Source organism: Sarcophilus harrisii, chromosome 6 (genome assembly GCF_902635505.1).
Source record: "Sarcophilus harrisii chromosome 6, mSarHar1.11, whole genome shotgun sequence".
Lineage (NCBI taxonomy): Eukaryota > Metazoa > Chordata > Mammalia > Dasyuromorphia > Dasyuridae > Sarcophilus > Sarcophilus harrisii.
The window spans coordinates 209,295,973-209,316,378 of record NC_045431.1 but is presented as its reverse complement, the minus strand read 5'-3'; the positions used below and the strand labels follow the sequence as shown (position 1 = coordinate 209,316,378).

The following is a 20,406-nucleotide window of genomic DNA, read 5'->3' as shown; positions in this document are numbered from 1 at the left end:
TTACTTATTTGTACATACATATAAACATATGTATGTGCATATATAATATTCATTTGTACTCTTATATGCATATTTATACATACATCTATATGTATATAAACATAACAGAAATGCATATGCATATATACTCAGACACATGCACTCATGTATACACACATTACGCATGTTAACATATACATACATACACAGTACACTGTATATGTATATATTCACATATACACATCTGTACACCCATACACATGTACCCACAATATATATGCGACATATATCTGTATGTGTAGGTATATATGTACATGTCTGTATATATGCATATCTATGTATTTTATATGTATATCTGTCTGTATATATATATATATATATATATATATATGTTATATATATACAGACCTATATACACACATACAGGATAAGGGAGACATTCAAAATCACCCTCTGAGTACTATGGGGTTCCCATGCTCCCAGGTACAATGATGGAGAATAAGTTCTGTAGCATGTCAACACTTATCTTGCTGTTCAAGGATAATATTTCCTGTACCCTTGTTTCCCTCGATGTAAAATGCATAATATTGACCACTGGTTCAGCTACTAGTCTTCCTGAGAATAAGCCAATTACTTTTGGAAAATCTATTGATTCTTTTCAGTCTCTTATTTTCAGAATAATAGACCTTCAAGTCTAATTCCTCTCATCTGAGACACTAAGGCAGAGCAAAAGAAAGTCATTTGGTTAAGTCAGTGGCAGAGTTAGTATCAGAACTCAACTTTTTGCTTCTCCTTCCATCCCACACTTGTGTTCTTTCCATTGCACCACTTCTTTCCTTAATGATTGATATTACAGCCCATGGGAATTAGGTAAAAATCAGAATGCAGAAATAGTCTATTTCTGTCTGAACATTTTTCTACTTGCCATAACTAGGAATATAAAATGCCAGTGTGTTTTTTTTTTTCTTTTCTTCATTTTCAGTATTTTTGTCTCTCCACTGTTCCATATTAGCTTCAGTTTTCCCATTATGTAAACAAGAAGAAAAATAATTTTAATATTCTTTTCCCCATTCTCTTCCTTCGCCCCTTTGCTCTTTCTTACTTTCTTCATTCTGCCTTTCTCTTTCTCTCTTTTCTGTATTGTTTTCTCCTTTCCATCCTCATCTTTCTTACTTGTTGGCTATTTCTTCTTTCTGGATGCCATTTTCCCTTTCTGATCCTCTTTCCTGCTTGTCCTTTTTGCCTTTCTGCTTCACTTTTCTCTTGCTTTGCATTGCTTCACCCCTCCTTCTTTCTCTTAACCTTCTTCTTTTTCTCCCCTTTCTATCTCCCTCTCCCCTATCCCAGAATGGTAAGGTAGGGATAGCTGAGTGGATTGCACAATGGATTCTAATAATTAGTATTCAAATGGACTATCCATCTATCATAAGTGGATAAGTTTTGATCTGGGTCAGGAAGCAATTTTTCTAGTTTAGAGATGGAATAGCTTCAAAAATCTAACCATAACTATTTTGGTCATTTTAATTGTGATCATAAAAATGGAAACTTGCTTGTGCTGATGAGAATCTGCTACACAGCAACTAATCTAGTTTCTTAAATCATCTGACTCACAACTAGAATATTCACTTCAGGCTTTCTCTAACTCTAAGCCATCAATATTGAACACAGGATAGTGGTCAAGACCTTGGGAGGGATGTGGCTGGGAGCTCCACAACAGAACAGGACTTGATATATATATAATCCAATAGGATTATATCACAGGCTCCTAATTTGGTAAAGTAGCATCCGTGAGAGTACAAACAAAATAGATAAAGATGCTAAATAAAATGCTTATTCTTTTCAAAACAGAAAATATAAAGAAATATGACAACATCCTTTTTCAGTTGACTTTCTAAGATTCAGACACTTTTTTCAGTTGAAATGATTAGTTGAAAATGATTAAAATTCCCTTTCATAAGATTTGTCTTTTTATTTTTTCACCTTGAGAAAAGAAATCAACAAACATCTATTTAGGTGAAATAGCATAATATATGGGCTCAGAAATAAGTAATGTGTAGCAGATCCAGGAACTTAAAAAGAAAATCAAATACATTTCCAAACTCACTGAAATCATCACAAACTGGGTAAAAAACCAAAATTTTGGAGGCAAATAGAAGGGGGAGGGATGCTGTACTTAATTTTTTTTTCTGGCTGAGCTGAAGTTATAAATATCAGCAAATGTTTTGCTGTGCTTCACTGCATTCCCTTGGTGCAATTTGTTTAGTGCTTCAAGGTATTAGACAGTTGTATATTTTATTCTCAATGCTAGGAACCAATTTGCAAGAAAGAAAGTAATATAAAAATGGCTATTTACTTCTTTTACAAGCGGTACAATCCATTATCACTCTCCATCGATGTCATTAAAGGGATAGTAAATCGATAATAAGTTCTCATTCCTTTACATGGTAAGCCATTTGCTTTTATCCTTGCAAGACCACACATGGTTTGGATGCTACCTGGACTGCCATAAGTACAGCTGATTGTTTTCATAAATACACAATCATCACCATAGGAAAAATATTCTTCATCCGCCTCTCTTTGAAAATTAAATGAATAAGGGTTTTGTTTATTTTTTTAAACCAATAATCTACTAAGTGTGTCTATCCTGGGATGGAGGCATTTTCCAACTAAGCACTGCCTGCACACGCAAAAGCAACTCACAGTCTGGGCTATTCATCCTTCTTTCATGATTTTTCAAAGGCAAGTTTACAAAGCACTGAGCTAAAAGGAAGCCATCCATTTTTTGAGTACACTTAGGTTGAGTGGGCAAGAAAGCCTATACAAAAGGATTAGATACTATTTTTTCATTAAGTCAGCATTAATTCATTGAATTTTAGCCAATCCTACTTTCCTTATTTGGGTCTAACCTCGAAGACTGTACCCAAATATCCTAAGTGAAGAAGACATCACCTTAAAAAGAGATGCCTTCTTAAGATTGACTGAATTTTCCATTTACGTTTCTATTTGATAAATGTGATAATGCATGGAATTGCTAGCTACTAATGGCTATCTAAGATCATTCTGTACTAAACAGAACTCAATCTTTCCTGCTCCTTTTTTTTTTTTTTAAAAAGAATAGTGGGCACTCGTTGAGTGCATTTATTTTGATAAATATATGAATAGTATGTGAATGTAACTAGAAAAATATGTAAAAGATAAATGGGTAAAGACATATGTCACATTGACTAGGAAAAAGTGGTATTTCCCTGGTAAATGTCACTAAGAAAGGAGAAAGACTCTTTTGATAATTGAATTTGGGAAGGAATTGTTGCTTTCTTTCCATTTCCAGTAGGATGTAATGTTGAAAGCAGGGACTGTTTCATTTTTGACTTGGTACTTTCATGATATTTTAATCATACTATACAATTTTAAAATGTTTATTGCATTAAATTGAATTGAATCTTTATTCATGCCATAGAATACTAAGACTTGGATGCCAATATACTAAATAATAAAATAGTTTTATCACTGTATAGCATTTCAGTGTCTAACAAGGCACTTTTCTTAGATGAGCTCTATATAATAAATAATCCAATTATTATTTCTACCTTCCCAGTGAAGAAATTGAGGTTCAGAGGATATAATGGTTTGGCTAAAGTCATTTCCACAGCTAGTAAATCTCAGAACCAGGATTTGAAATTCCTTACTCCAAATCTAGGACCCTTTCCATTATAACCATAAAGCATATGAAAAATGAAGAAAAGTTTTACAATTCCCATTTATTTCAGATGCCAAATGTCAATGTAATAAAACTCTGAACACTTCCTTGGATTTTGTGGTAATAGCATAGCCTATATTTTGTACTGAAAGGTAGTATTAACAATAATAGCTAGCATTTATATACCACTTTAAGGTTTGCAAAGTGCTTTACTTATGTTAGCTTATTTGATTCTCAAAATGACCTTGTGACTTAGTTGCTGTTATTTTTTTCTGCTTTAAAGATAAGGAAACTGAGACTGGCAGAATTTAGGCAGGTTGTTTTATCTATATGACCTCTTTAGCTTTAAACAGCACCAATTGGGTAATTGTGTGGGTACTGCCAAGTCAATTCAAGAGAGTAGAAAGCAAGTTGGAGAAGAAAGTGAGTTAGTTAAAAAGATGAGAAAGCACAGAAAAAAGAAAATGAAAAAAAGAAACTAAAACAAGGAGTGGAAAAGCCATCAAGGATAATGACCACAGCCCTTCCTGAATTTAATAGGAGATGTTCAGATTTGGAAAGCTAAGAAGATTGGCTCCTGACCATAAGAGATCTTTTTCCTGCCAGAAACTACCAACAAAGTCGAGGAAAACATGTCTTGCCAATACCCAGCGTTGACACCAGAGCAAAAGAAAGAACTGTCCTATGTAGCTCACTGAATTGTTGCTCTGGGCAGGGGAATTTTGGCAGCAGATGAGTCCACTGGTAGCATTGCAAAGTGACTGTAGTCTATTCGAACTGAGAACATGGAAGAAAATAGGTACCTCTATAGGCAATTATTTCTGACTGATGATGGAATGAAATTCTATATTAGAGGGATTATCCCTTTCCATCAGACTTTCTCCCAGAAAGCTAATGATGGCCTTTCCTTCCCCAAAGTCATAAAAGAAAAAGGGGGGGTATTATGGACATCAAAATGGACAAACGTGTAATGCCCCTGACAGGGACCAATGGTGAGACTGCTATTCAAGGTCTGGATGGGCTGAGGGAGCCCTGTGCCTTGTATAAGAAGGATGGGACTGACTTTGCCAAGGGGTGTTGTGCATTGAATTATTGGGTATAATACTTGCCATCATGAAGAATACCAGTGTATTGGCTCAATATGCCAGCATTTGCCAGCAGAATGGTACCCATTGTGGAGCCAGAGATCCTTCCTGATGGAGACCATGATCTGAAGTGTTCTCAGTATGTCACTGAGAAATTTCTGGCTATAAAGCTTTGAGTGACCACCATGTTTTTCTGGAAAGGATCTTGCTGAAGCCTAACATCATGGTCATTGCTGGCCAAAAGTAGTCACATGAGGAGATCCCAGTGGCAACTGTAACTGTAATTGGGAACTAAACTCACTCTTTCTCATAGAGACATAATATTGGCAAATTTGACTATCTCTAGGAGCTCAGATGAGCTCAGAAAAGTGCCACATCTTAACTGGTACTGTTCAGATGATCTCAATGGGAGCTGAGTGAGCCTGTAAGCAAAATGAACTTTTGGAACAAATAGAGGAATAAGCATGGTCATTGTCTTAGAAAGGCCAGTAGTGGATAAAGGACTAAAAATGGGATTGATTACTTATGCAACAGAAATTTATTGTGACACCCATATGTGGCATCAACATAATATATTAGATTAGAGAAAGTTTCTCTGGAAGGCAGGAAAACCTGGCTCTGGAATATATTGTTTGTATGGCCCTGGGTAAATGAATCTATCATTGTAAGAGATAATTTTCTATGACTGTTACTTTGAGAAAGGTCCAACACACATTGGTAGGATTTTTTTTTTTTTTTTGCATGGAAGTTCCTCATGTCAATGAAATCACAGGCCGTTTCCATGTGCCAAGTGCTATGCTATAAACTTGACAAAGGACACGTTAATATATGAAGAAAGATGTTCACGAGAGACATTAAATGCTAAATGTTCTAATCCAAGGAAGTCGGCATGTCATACAGAAGAGATGTATACAGAAGATCCTGGAGTCTTTCATAGAGCTGATTGTTAAATCCCTTTTCCCTCAATTTAACAGTAATTTTTTTTAATTGCATGTAAAAATAATTTTCAACATTTTTATAGGATTTTGTAGGATTTTTTGTAGAATTTCATAATTTTTCTCCCTCCTTCCCTCCCCTTTCTCCCCCCCAAGACAAGTAACAAGATACAGGTTATATATCTACAATCATGTTAAACATTTCCACATTAGTTACATTGTAAAAGAAGCAGCAGATCGAAATGGAAAAAAAAACCTTGAGAGAAAAACCAAAAAGCAATGAAAATAATGTTTCTATCTGCATATAGAGTTCATCAATTCTTTATCTAGATGTGGATAGCATTTTTCTTGAAGTCCTTTGTATTGTCTTGGTTCATTCTCTTGCTGAGAAGAAGTAAATCAGTCATAGCACAATCTTGCCATTCCAGTGTATAATGTTCTTCTGGTTCTGCTCACTTCGCTCTTTTCAGGTTTTTCTGAAATTTGCTTGTTATTTCTAATAGCACAGTAGTATTTCATTACATTAATATACCACAACTTATTTAACTGTTTCCCAGTTGATAAGGATTCCCTCAATTCCCAAATCCTTGCAACCATACAAAGAATAAAAAAAAAAGCAGAAAATAAACAAAAAAGCAACCCAAAACAAACAAAAGCAAAAACAAAAAACAATGTAACAACAAAAAACTCCATCCTGCTATATTTTTATACATATGGGTCCTTTTCCCTTTCTTACGATCTCTTTGGAATATAGGCTTAAAAGTGGAAATACTAGATCAAAGAGTAAGCACACTTTTGTAAGTCTTTGGGAATAATTCTCAATTGCTCTCCAGGATGGTTGGGTTAGTTTACAATTCCAAGGACAACATATTATTGTTTCAGTCTTCTCTAACATTTATTATTTTCCTTTTCAGCCATATTAGCCAATTTCATAAGTATGAGGTGGTACCTCAGAGTTGTTTTAATTTGCATTTCTCTAATCAAATAGTGATTGACTATAGATAGCTTTGATTTCTTTATCTGAAAACTACCTGTTGATATCCTTTGACCATTTATCAATTGGGGAATAGCTTTTATTCTAGTAAACTTAACTCAGTTTTCTTTATTTTCTGTATATGATGCCTTTATCAGAAACACTGGTTGTAAAAAATTGTTTTACAGTATTCTGCCTAGATTCTAATATTGGTTGTATCAGTTTTGTTTGTGTAAAACATTTCTAAATATAATAAAAATTATATATTTTTCATTTTACAATGCTCTCCATCTCTTGTTTGGTCATAAATTCTTACCTTTTCAATAAAACTGAGAAGTTAACAAAATTCCTTGCTCTCCTAATTTGCTTATGATATTGCCCTTTATGTCTAAATTATGTGTCCATTTAAACATAATCTTAGTATAGGACATGAGATGTTTATTTTTGCCTAGTTTTTGCCACACTCTTTTCTGGTTTTCCCAGGAGTTTTCTCAAATAATCAGTTTTTATTCCAGAATCTCGAGTTTGAAGATTTGCCAAATAGTAGATTACCATAGCCATTTACTATTTTGTCTTGTATACCTAACATAGGGAGACTTCGAGCAGGTTACTGGTTTCATTCAACTATCTTGGTTCCACCACCCCCAGAACTCTCTTCATATTTTTTATTTTTACATTTTAAGTTCCAAATTCTTTGCCTTATTCCATCTATTCTTCTACACATTGGGAAGGTAACAATATGATAGTTATGAATATGAATATGAAATCATGAAATTATGAAAAACCTTTTCTTGTTAGCCATGTTGCAAAAAAGGAAGAAATATGAAGTAAAAACATATATGCTTCACTTTACACTCTGAATTCATCAATTCTCTTTCTAAAGGCAAATAGCATTTTTCACCATGGGTCTTTTAGAAATGTCTTGAATTGTTAAGAGTGATGGGAGAAGCTAATTCTTTCACAATTAATCATCGTTACGATATTGTGGTTACAGCATACAATATCCTTCTGGTTCTGCTCACTTCAATTCACATCAGTTCATATAAGTCCTCCCAAGGTTTTTTGAAAACATCTTGCTCAGCATTTCTTATAGAATAATAATATTCCATCACAATCATATACCACAGTTTCCCAATTGATGGGTATTCCAATGTTCAATTCTTGTCCACCACAAAAAGAGGTAATATAAACGTTTTTGTTCATATAAGACCTTGTATTTTCCCTTGACCTCTTTGGGATACAGGCCTGGTAGTGATTTTGCTGGGTTAAGAGGTAAGCAGAGTTTTATAATCTTTTGAGTGTAGTTCCAAATTCTTCATCAGAATGGTTTGACATATTCACAGTTCCATCAAGAGTGTATTAATTTTCTCATTTTTTCCCAGCACCTGTCCTTTTCTGTCTTGTTGGTATCTGAGTTATTTTAATATATATTTCTGTAATCCATTATTTAAAACATTTTCATTTGAGTTTTGATAGCTTTGATTTCCTCTTTTGAAAACTATTTGTGTTCTTTGATTATTTGTCAATTGGGAAATATATCTTATTTTTACAAATTTGACTCAGTTCTCTATTTATTTGAAAAATGAGGCCTTTTCCAGAGAAACTTAGCTGTGATTCTACCTCTATCCATCCACCCCAATTTCCTGATTTTTAAAGATTTTGTCTGCAATGGCTTTAATTTCTTCAAAAAAATTTTAAATTTCATATAATCAAAATTATGCCTTTAGTTTCCTGTGATCTTCTTTTTCTCTTGAAGTCATGCATTTTCCCTTTATAGATCTAAAAGACAAGTGTTCTATACACCTCTATTTTCTTTATGATATCACCCTTTATGTCTAAATCGTGACAATTTTGACCTTGTCTTGGTAAACAGTGTGAAATGTTGTTTTCCTAGTTTCTGCCAAATAGCTTTCTTGTTTTCTCAAAATCTTTTGTCAAATGATGAGATCTTGCTCCCAAATATTAACTTTTTTTGGTCGTTGTCAAGTAATAGATTATTATGGCCATTTAGTACCATGCATTCTATAATATATTCCACTGATCTACCACTATATTTCTTAGCCAGTACCAGGTAGTTTTGATGATTATAACTTTGTAATATATTTTGGAATCCAGGTTTGCTAGACCATCTTCTTTTCCATTTTTCTTAATTCATTCCCTTGATATTCTTAACCTTGCCTTCTTTCTGATGCATTTTGCAATTATTTTTTGTGTGTCTCAAAAAATAATTCTTTAATAGTTTATTATGGTACTGAATAAGTACATTAATTTAGGTATAATTGTTATTTTATTATGTTGGCTCAGCCTATCTATGAGGAATCAATACCTTTCCAATTGTTTAGATCTATCTTTAAGTGTTTTGTAATTGTGTTCATATAGTTCCTTAATTAATCTTGGCAGATAGATTCCCAAGCATATTATATTGTCTGCTATTGTTTTAAGTGGAATTTCTCTCTCTTTCTGTTGGGTTTTGTTGGAAATAGAAATGCTGATTATGTAGATTTTACTTTATCTTCTGCAGCTTTTCTTAAGTTGTTACTTAGTTTAGTTGATTCTCCAGGATATTCTAATTATACTTAATGTTGTTATTAATAATTATTCTAATTATACTTATAATGTTGTCTGGAAAGTGAAGTTTTATGTTCTTATTGCCTGTTCTTATTCTTTCATCATTTTTTTCTTGTTTTGTTACACTTGCTAGCATTTTTTACTATGAATAATAGTGGTGATAATGGACATTCTTGCTTCAACCCTGATCTTATTGGTAAGGCTTCTATTTTATTCCCATTAGACATAATACTTATTCTTAATTTAGATAGCTACACTTATTTTAGGAAAAGCTCCATTTATCTCTAAACTTTTTAGTATTTTTAATAGGACTACGTTAAATTTTGTCAAAAGATTTTTCTGCATCATTATAATTATGATTTTTGTTTCTGTCATTGACATGATCAATTATTCTTATACTTATCCTAGAGTTTTACAAATACAAATACTTATAAATATTCCTATACTAAGACTGAAGCAGCACTCCTTGATTTGTAAAAATTGCAATATTATATTTTTTGAACTTTGTGATATATAGCTATAATTTCTTTACCAGTACCTTTAAACTTTTTGCTTCAGTGGTCAGGAGGAAAATTGGTCCAGTTTTCTACCTCTGTTTTTGCTCTCCCTAGTTCAGATAGCAAAAATTAGAAATTTTAAAGTTGCTCTTAATGGCTTTTTTTTTAAAAACTTTCAGTTTTATTGATTTTTTCTTTGATTTTCAGGATCTTCATTTTGGTGTTTAATTGGAAATTTTTATTTTTATATTTTTCAAATTTGCAAGCCCATTACACTAATCTTGTGTTATCTTGTGAATCGTCTATTCACTTCTCATTACTCTTTTCACCTCTCTCTTTCCCCTTCTCCCTGTCCCCTTTTCATACTTATCTTCTCTCTCTTTTCTCCTATCTTCTCTCTCTCTCTCCCCCCCCCCTCCCCTATGTCTATCTCTGTCTCTCCCTATGTCTCTGTCTCTCTCTATCTCTCTGTCTCTCTCTACACACACACACACACACACACATATTTTTTTCTAACAACTGCTTTGGCTATATCCCACAAATTTTGTTATGTTGTCCCATTATTGTGATTCTCTTTAGTGAAATTAGTTTCTATGATTTGTTCTTTGACCCATTCATTCTTTTAGGATTAAATTATTTAGTTTCTAATTGATTTTTAGCATATGCTTCCAAGATTCTTTACTGAAGGTAATTTATTGCATTGTAGTCTGGAAAGGCTGTATTTAATATTTCTGCTTTTCTGCATTTGTTTGTGAGATTTCATGCCCTAATAGTCATTTTTTAAAATTTGTGTTAGATTTTTATTAATAATTAGATCTAGTTCTCTTTCATTTTAAGAATACCAAAAGTTTGTTGACCAAATATATAAACACCCATATGTTTTGAAAAATGAATTCCATCATCATATTTGCATCTTGAGGCCAATTTAACACAGTAAGATAATTTGTGTAGAGCAAACTCAAACTGAAAGACAGACTGCCCCTTGGTGCGTGTAAATGAAGATAGCAGTGTGGTACAGTAGTACGTAGGTAGTAGTGACCTTAGTTCCTGAACTGACTAAAGTTTGAAGTCATGTCTACCACAATATACTTTTGTGCAGGTAACTTTATTCTCATCTGTGGGTGTTAACAGCACTCACAGGTAATGGGTGGAAATAATCAGAAAACATCTATCTGAATATTATTATTTTTACATCACAATTCTGTAGAGCTGCAGACAGTGGGGGAACTCTGGGTGAGGTATAAGACCCTTCAGCCTAAAGGGAACCTGCTGACTGATGTCTGGTTCAGTTCCCCATCTCCCCTAAGGGCTCTCGGCCTTCCTGAGAAGTCGGGTGGTGATAACCTGTGTTGTGATTGAAGCAGAGTGATACCAGGTGGCAAACTACGTAGAATAGAAGTTGTTTGTGGTCCCTCAGGCACAGTGTTGCTTGGTTTATATAAGAGTATTAGGGTATTTAAGGGTGAGAGAATTTGGAATAAATGGACTACATGTTTTGACTATTTACGTGAGTCTTGCTTCATCACTCCTCTACTAAGACCCATATGGAGGTCCTCCAGAGAGCTAGTTTGCACCCAGCACAATTCAATGATCACTTCACAGATAATTACTGATTACAAAGAACAAAATGGTACAATTAATGTGAAGACCGTTTTAAAATCAGCCAGAGTCAGGAATTCAGGTTAGGGGAAAATCGTCAATCTTTATTCTCAGTGAAGAAAGATCGGAGGTGGAAGGGAATCGGCGATAGCAATGTGTGCAGCTGAGTCAAGAAGCTAGCTAGACCAGCAGCCACACGACCAGCAGCTACAAGCATAGAACCCAGGCCCAATCTCTCCCAGCCGCTCTTCCTGTCTCTCTGCCTCCACCCACCAAAATCGTCATTTCCTATACAACACATCAGGACTTGCACAGAGAGTGGGCAGGGGCCATTCTTTATACAAGCATATATATTAATAGAGTGTAGTCCAATTACTATTTAGCCTCACGTGCTTGGGACCTCAGTGCATCAACTCAAGCCTCAGCCCATTACAAATTAATATACTTTTTTCTTTAAATAAAGTCTTTGCAAACAACAGTAATGAGTTTACTGAATGCATACCACCATATTAATGAAGACAACTATATATACACACACATATATATGTATATGTATGCATACATATATATGTATATATATAATGTTTATATACTGATTTTTCCAGTACACATTTACACATCTAAGCAATAAAAAGCAACAATACATATATTCTTTTTTCTTTTTTTTAAAGAAAATTACAAGAGATGGACCACAAAGGGAAAATTCACCTATGGAAAATGAGTAAGAAGCAAGGATTGAATTAATAGAGTTTTACAAATATAAGCATACTTCCATCTCATTTCTGTTCACATACACCAACACTAAGAATTGTCAGTACTGAGGACCATTTTTACTTTAATTGTATTGGATTGCAATCAACCTTGAAGAATACATAGGGATAATATTCCTGGTCATTGAGCTTATAGGCTTGAACATCCGTAGCAAAATCAATAATAGCTCCTGAACTATCATCCAGATGTTTGTATAAATCATACAGTACCTCTCTCAGTTTCTTTATGTTTTTCTTATTGGGTTGAAGTAGTATTGCCTGGAAGTTCATTGGCAATCCATATCTTAAAATAGACTCAACAAAAACTCTTAATGCTTTCACATGAATCCATATTACGAAAGCTTCACTGAAATTCACTCTCAGCCACCTAATTAATAGTCCAAGTTTATTCTTCCTGTCAGTGGAGATATTTGCCACCTCTTCTTTGTCTGCTTTTATCTGTTCTTCATCATACTGAAAATCCCGAACAACGAATTTCTTCTCTCTGGCTTTTTTTATGAAGTCTGTCACTGCCTTTCTAAATAAAGTAACATTGCATAGGTAATTATCTTGGTCCTCTGAAATAACCTGGCTAGACCTTGGGACTACCATGTCGACTAGTGTTTCATATTGCTTAACCCAGTCATTATGATGTGACTTGGGAACTACTACCAATAATGTGATGAGATATTCTGAATCAAGGACAAAGTCCTCTTTCTTTACAATTTCTACTAGGCTTCTAGTTAATAAACTTCCTGCATTCTTTTTTTCCCAATTCTGAATATTTACTTTCAGTTCGTTGTAGGAAGACGATCGGGCTCTGAAATCATTACTAATTTGTTTGGCTCCCTTGGCCATCATTTCGGCAAGACTTTTCAGGGATTCCGTGATTGGGTACTTGGCCATATTCCATTGGAACCTTGTTAGATACGTCACTAAGTCGAGTCCATCCACCAATAGGATTTCTCCAGCTTTATCTTCGCTATCCTCTAGAACTTCGGCCATATATTTAGACATTTCCTTAACATTTATTTCCGCAAAGGAATCCAGTTTGTCCAGTTCGTCTGATAAACTGATTAAAACATCCAGCGTGCCGATCTTTAATTCAGGAATGCTGAACTTTGAATTAGTGGAGAGATTAGTTTTGGTTGTTGCTGCCTGTAGTTTCTCCCATGCTTGTTGGCAGGTTTTATCCCCAGGAACTGATATAAGCCAGAACTCAGACATACTTAGCAAAGAATTTTTCCAAAAACAAGATTGATACCCAAAGGCTGACAAGGGGAAAAAAAAAAAAAAAAAAAAAGAGAGAGAGGGGAAGGAGGCAGGGAAACAGGAAGATTTAGTAAATCAGCTCTTCATCTCAAATCAGCTGGCCCCTCTGTGCCTGGAGGGACCACTGACCCACCTGCCCAATTGCGCTTGGGCCAAGGGAGGGGCAGGACTCTGGGAGAACCTGGAGGTGTGTGGGGGAGGGTAGGGGGAAGGGAGGAAAAGGTGGGGGAGGGGAAAGAGGGCGGGGCAAAGGGACACTAGGGAAGAGAAGGGCGGCCCGGCAAGGTGCAGAGTGGTCCTCTGCCTGTCAGTCAGTGAGCGCTTGCTTCCCACAGAGGGCCATTGTGAGTCACTTTTCTCCTCCTGCCACGTCTTGCTCCCCACCCATCCCCAGTGTGGGCCTAGGTGTGGAGGAGGCCAGAGTGTCTCTGATTCCGCCCGGGCTGCAGAGAGCTCTGCTCCGGGTCATTTAGCGGGACGGTGGCGTGTGCGCCTGAGGAAGAAGGTACATCCCTTTCTAGTCCCGTTCAGTATACCCCGCGTAACTCTTCTGTGATCCTGTTTGGCTCTCTAACTTCTTAATCCTCCCTCCCCCCCGATTGTATTTATCCAATTCTGAGAGGGAAAAGGCAAGGTCTAAAGGAGATACACTGTTTATTCTTTCTTGTAACATTTATCTTTTCCTTTAAGAATTTGGTTGCTGCGGCATTTCGTGCATGTTAGTGTTAATATTACTGAGTTAAAGTAAAAATTTAAGATATATATATTTGTATATGTGTATATATATCTATATACACACATATATATGTATATGTATATATATATGTGTGTATATAGATATAAATACACACACACACACATATATATTACTGCGTTGTACACACACACACACACACACACACACATATATTACTGCATTGTCTGCAGCAGGGCTTCTTAAACTTTTCTCACTCATGACCCCTTTTTATTTGAGAAATTTTTACCTGAACCCAAGTAATAAATCAAATATTTAGTGATAATAAGTCAAAGACTTATTAAGTCAAGACTTATTCAAATCTTGTGATCCTCACGTTCATTTATGAGACTCCTATGTGGCGTCTCAACCCACAGTTAAAGTTTAGTGTACTTTTAAGCAAAATGCACTTTTCCTGAATTTCTCTTTTAATTAGGCCTGGTTTTGTTTTTGTTTTATCGCAGATAAATGATGACTGCTCCTCCCTTTTTTATTTTTCAACTTCAACTGAAATATAATAGATTCTTGCTCCAACCCTTTATTCTAACTCTGCTTATGTCTCTGTTTCAAGGGTGTTGAAATCTGGTTTTTAATCCATTCTGCTACCTGCTTCTGTTTTATGGGTGAATTTATCTCATTCACAATTATGATTACTTTTTTTTTTAATTTATAAATCTTTTTTTTTTTAATTTAATAGCCTTTTATTTACAGGTTATATGTATGGGTAACTTTACAGCATTGAGAATCGCCAAACCTCTTGTTCCAATTTTTCCCCTCCTTCCCCCCGCCTCCTCCCCCAGATGGCAGGATGACCAGTAGATGTTAAATATATTAAAATATAAATTAGATACACAATAAGTATACATGACCAAACCGTTATTTTGCTGTACAAAAAGAATTGGACTCTGAAATAGTGTACTATTAGCCTGTGAAGGAAATCCAAAATGCAGGTGGACAAAAATATAGGGATTGGGAATTCAATGTAATGGTTCATAGTCATCTCACAGAGTTCTTTCGCTGGGCGTAACTGGTTCAGTTCATTACTGCTCCATTGGAAATGATTTGGTTGATCTCATTGCTGAGGATGGCCAGGTCCATCAGACTTGATCATCATATAGTATTGTTGTTGAAGTATATAATGATCTCCTGGTCCTGCTCATTTCACTCAGCATCAGTTCGTGTAAGTCTCTCCAGGCCTTTCTGAAATCATCCTGTTGGTCATTTCTTACAGAACAGTAATATTCCATAATATTCATATACCACAATTTATTCAGCCGTTCTCCAACTGATGGGCATCCACTCAGTTTCCAGTTTCTAGCCACTACAAAAAGGGCTGCCACAAACATTCGTGCACATACAGGTCCCTTTCCCTTCTTTAGTATCTCTTTGGGATATAAGCCCAGTAGTAACACTGCTGGATCAAAGGGTATGCACAGCACAATTATGATTATTAGCTTTCCCTCCAAACTATTTTCTTGTCTGTTTTCTCTTTTTACCCTGCCACTCCTCAGAAGTCTATTTTGCTTCTTATTACTGCCTCTATTCATCTGTCCTTCTTTTTATACTCTTTTCTTTTTACTTCCCTATTGTATAAGATAGATTTCTATACCCATGTATGTGTGTATGCGTGTATTCAATTTGTCATTAAACCAGTTCAGGTGAGAGTAGAGTTTAAGTATTGCTTACTTCCTCCCCCTTCTGCAATGCGCCCCCTCTACTCTAAAATCTCTTCCCATCATGGCTCTTTTATGTGAAATAATTTTCCCTATTCTTCCTCAAACTTCCCCCTTCTTGCAGTACATCTCTCTTCCTGACCTCCATTTTTTAAAGATCATCTTGACATAATAAACTTTAACACGCGCTTGTCCTCTATACACATTCCTTCTAATGTATAATGATAAAGGTCTGAGGAGTTATATGTATTATCTCCTTGTATTGGAATGTAAATAGTTTAACTTTATTTAGTCCTTTATGGTTTTTTTATGTTTATTTTTTATGCTTTTCTTGAAATTTGGATTTTTTTGTTCATCTGTTTTTCTTTTTTCATAAGGGAATCCTTGAATATTTCATTAAATATTCATTTTTCTCCTTGAAAGTTTATACTCAACTTTGCTTAATAGATTATTCTTAGTTATAATCTTAACTCCTTTGTCTTCTGGAATATCATTTTCCTAATCCTTTCCTCCTCTACTATGCTGGCTTCTAAATTTTGTCACACTGGCTTTATGGCATTTGAATGGTTTTTGTCTATTTGGCACTTATGAAATCTGGAATTTGGGAGTTTTCATTTTGGAATCTCAGAAGGTGATTGACAGTTTCTATTTCACCTTCTGCTTTTAGGACATTGAGAGTTTTCCTTTGTAATTTCTTGAAATATGCCTCTTTTGTGTAACCATGACTTTTATATGAAGTCCAATAAATCTTAAAATCATCTCTCTTCAATCAATTTTCTGGATCATTTTCCCTGCTGTTCCTTTTTTCATTCTTCTCACTGTTTTATTGTTTCTTTTTTTAAAATTTAATTTAATTTAATTTTTTTATAATTGTTTTATTGTTTCTTAATGTCTCCCAGAGTCTACATTCCATTTTTTCTGATTCTAATTTTTAAGGAGTTATTTTCTTATGTTAAGCATCTTTTCCCCATTTGAACTTTTTTGGCTTTAAAAAGGGTTCTTTTCTTCAGTGAAATTTTCTACCTTTTTTACCTTTTGTCTGCTTATGTTTTTAAGGCATTATTTTCTTCAGTATTTTTTCTGCTTATTTTGCCAGACTATTAATTATCATTTTATAGCTTTCTTGCTTTATTTATTTTCCCGATTTCCCCTCTAGTAATCTTATTTTATAAGATTATTTTAATTTGTAAATCATTTAAGCTTTTCTAGGAATATTTGTTGATTTTTATATCCAATATGTGTTTTTCTTTCATGCTTTGCTATAGCTGTTTTGATATCAGTGTTTTCTGAGATGGTGTCTTGTTCTTTTTTTGTCACCATAATAGCTTTTTTATGGTTAGTTTTAAAAAATAATTATTATTGTCATTGCTAATTTTTCTTATTTTCCTCCACCCTATTTCTTGTCTTTGGGCTCTACTCCCTTGGTGGGGGAGAAAGAGGGCCTTAGGCTTTTTTTCATAGCTGGGTCTGTGAGTTTGGAAGTGTTCAATGCTTCCATGGTAGTGTGATTTAAGAAAAGATATGTTCATTGCTCTCCTGCCCTCTGGTCCTTACCCAGGAAGGACCCTTCCTCTAAATGCCATTGCACCTCAAGACTCTTTTTCCTTTGCAACAAAAAACTGTCTTTTCTACCCTATCTTCTCTACCTTGGAGTAATGAAGTAATCAAACAGCATTCTGTCTTGGAACTAGGGTTACCTTAGGATACTCCATAATCTCTTTGTGACCAGATGCTATTGCACATCAGAACTTCTTCTTCCTTGCATGCAACTAGAAGGCCTCCTCTTCTACCCTGGAACTGTGAGTCAGAAGTGGTAGTAACAAGGGAGGTACTAAAAACATCATGTCCTGAAACTAGTGCTGGAACAGGGGTACCCTATAATTCTTTGTGACCAGATATCCCCTTACTTTCTCTGGACTGAGAAGTCCTAAAGCTGCTGCTGCTGTCCCTATCACCAGTTATAATTGTATGATCTGGGCCAGCCTTTCCCCCCATTGTCCCACCTCTCCTGATCCCCTCTGTTGTCTTAGGTTTGACTTTTGCTAGTTCTGATAAAATCCGATATTAGGTGTTATTTTAAAGTTGTTTGGAGGAGAACATTGGGAGAGTTCCCCTGTAGTACTTCTCTCTGATTCAGCTGCTAGGACCCAAGCTTGCCGGCATCCTGCCCACTAGTTCAAGAGCTCCTTGCACCTGGTTATGTGTTTAAAGCATGTCCCCAAACCCCCTGCTCCTGCCCTGATGGACAACAGCAACTTGTTTTTCTTCCCCTACCCCTAATAAAAACAGAGGCCCTAGCTGGGACCCATTCCATCACTTTTAAAATCATTAGCTCATTTTAAACCTAAGAACAATGACAATTTCATGTGTCATCCCTAACCCTCCTCCCTCTCAATACTTTCTGCTTTCAGGAGTTTATTTTACATAAAAAGTTGGGGTTTCAATCAGTATTACTCTATGCTCCTAGTAAGGAAAAGTCCTTATATTTTAATTCTTTGTAAACTTTATTTCTTTAGATAATCCCTGGAATCTCTGGTTGAGGCAATTTGGATCACCAGAAACTTTTTTTTTAACCAAAGCAAAATTATATTACCTAAACCAATGACAAATAGGCAATAGGAGAGAAAGCTGAGGAAAGAGTGCTCCTTTTTAGAGAACTTCTCTCAGTTCTTGAGGAGGTGGGTACACCTAGGGACATTTGCTCATGTCTTCTCATCTGAGATGTCTGTAGGCCCAATGGCCCCCTGGGATAGGCCAGCCCTACCTTCTCTTTCTCCTTTTATTGGCTGTACAAGGTCCTCACACCTTCTGCTTAGCTGCTGCTAGAACCTTGGTATCGTCTCAGTTTTGTATGACTTCTCCAAGATGCACCCCAGTTACTCACTCAGCACCTTTGGTAGATGCAAGAAAAGGAAAGATTCTTCTTTAAAAGAGATGTTCAGTGTTTTTCAGTCACATGTGATACTCTATGACTTTATTTGGAATTCTCCTGGCAGACTAATTTGCTATTTCCTTCTCCAGTTCATTGTGCAGATGAGAAAACTGATGCAAACAGACTTGCCTAGGTTTACATACCCACTTAGTGTTTGTGACCAGATTTGAATTCATGAAAATGAGTCTTCTTGACTTCAGGCCTGGTGCTCTTTGTAATGACAAATATATTTACTTTTAATTGAGGTGGTGTATTCCATGAAGTCCCCTTCTGATGCTAGCATGGTGCCTTCTGCTTAGTGGGCATTTAGTAGATTAGAGAAAAGAAACTCTTGGACTATTTAGAAGAGACATTGCCTTCTATTTTCCTGTTGCATGAGTCTAACAAAATCCCAGGCACAGAGAAGGTCCTCAAAAAAAAAAAAAAGACTTTTTTAGTTGGTTATAAGAGGTCACTTGAGCAGATATTGTTCCTGTAATTTTTAGGTAAATAGGAGATTAAAGTATAGGGAGGGAAAGTGAGGGAAAGTATACTACATGGAAGAATCAGGAAAATCTAAAATGCTGTGGTTTGAAAAACTTTTTAATCTGTTAACTGGAAATAGCAACTAGATGATCATTTTTCCCTGTCACATCATTCACATAACAAGATAGCATTTGCATTGGCCTCCAAAGTGTTTTTTCTCTTATGGGTCTTTCAGACTCAACGATATCAAGTCCTTTCAACAACCCAAGTATCATATCAAATGACTTAAAATATCTAACTACTCTTTGCCATTGGATTGGTAGTCTTTCTGCCAGCGGGTAATCATTTCCAATCACTATCCACTTGCCTGTAATTGCAAATCTATAATATTCCACTTTATCAGAGTCATACTTCCCACAGCAGCCCAACAGAGGAATCCATTCTGAGTGAAATTGCACTGATTTTCACTTAGCTTGCTATCAGTTACATAATGACTAGGATTTTATCCACCTCTTTCAATCATACAGTAAACAAGTGTTTATTAAGCACCTACTAAGTGCCTCACAATGTTCTAGGACATTGAAAAAATAGTAACAAAAATTGTTTAAATTTTCTCAGGAAACTTACTCTCTAAGGATCTTAACATTGGCTTTCATTTACCTAATTACTAGACATAATTATAGTTACTATGATGAAAAATAAACATCCTTCCCTTTGTAGCGTGGGATGACTATATAAATATAGACCAAATCATGTATTGTCAGACTAAATCAAGGGTTGATTAGTTTTGCCGAATTGCGTTTTTTCTCTTTTTATGATTTGTTACAAGGGATATGAGGTGGTAGTAGAAAAGGAGGTAATGTAAGAAAAATGAACAAAACGTTTTTTAAAAAAATCTATATTGGCATCTCAAGTTTATAAAAGAAATAGAATGATGAAAGGGAGGGAGTATAAATCCAGTTATGGAGTATGGTGTTAATGAGACTATGACTGTTTGATCAGAGGAGAAAAAAGATTGTGCATAACTTTACAATTGTCTAACTGGAAATTCATGCTTTTGATCAAAAGAAGGACAGGCAGAAGATACCAAATTGTGGTATAGGCTAAGCGTGGGCTTTAATATAAAAGGTATATAGAGGAGAGAATACAGGCTCATCTAGAACAGTGATCTACCACAACTATAATGATCCATTATTGTTCAGTTGTTCCAGTTGCTCTTTGAAAAGGACATTTTTATTTATTTCTTTTT

General features: G+C 35.2%; 1 long non-coding RNA gene and 2 pseudogenes across 1 annotated transcript in view; 2 read left to right on the top strand and 1 right to left on the bottom strand.

The window, feature by feature from the left end:
* Positions 1–4,308: 4,308 nt before the first annotated feature.
* Positions 4,309–5,056, top strand: LOC100930124 (annotated as a pseudogene).
* Positions 5,057–12,024: 6,968 nt separating this feature from the next.
* Positions 12,025–13,641, bottom strand: LOC100929862 (annotated as a pseudogene).
* Positions 13,642–13,729: 88 nt separating this feature from the next.
* LOC116419810 overlaps positions 13,730–20,406 on the top strand; it is a 197,116-nt gene continuing 190,439 nt past the window's right edge. The window contains exon 1 of the long non-coding RNA XR_004230113.1: positions 13,730–13,859. This is a non-coding gene — a long non-coding RNA (uncharacterized LOC116419810). The remainder of the gene's footprint in view (positions 13,860–20,406) is intronic.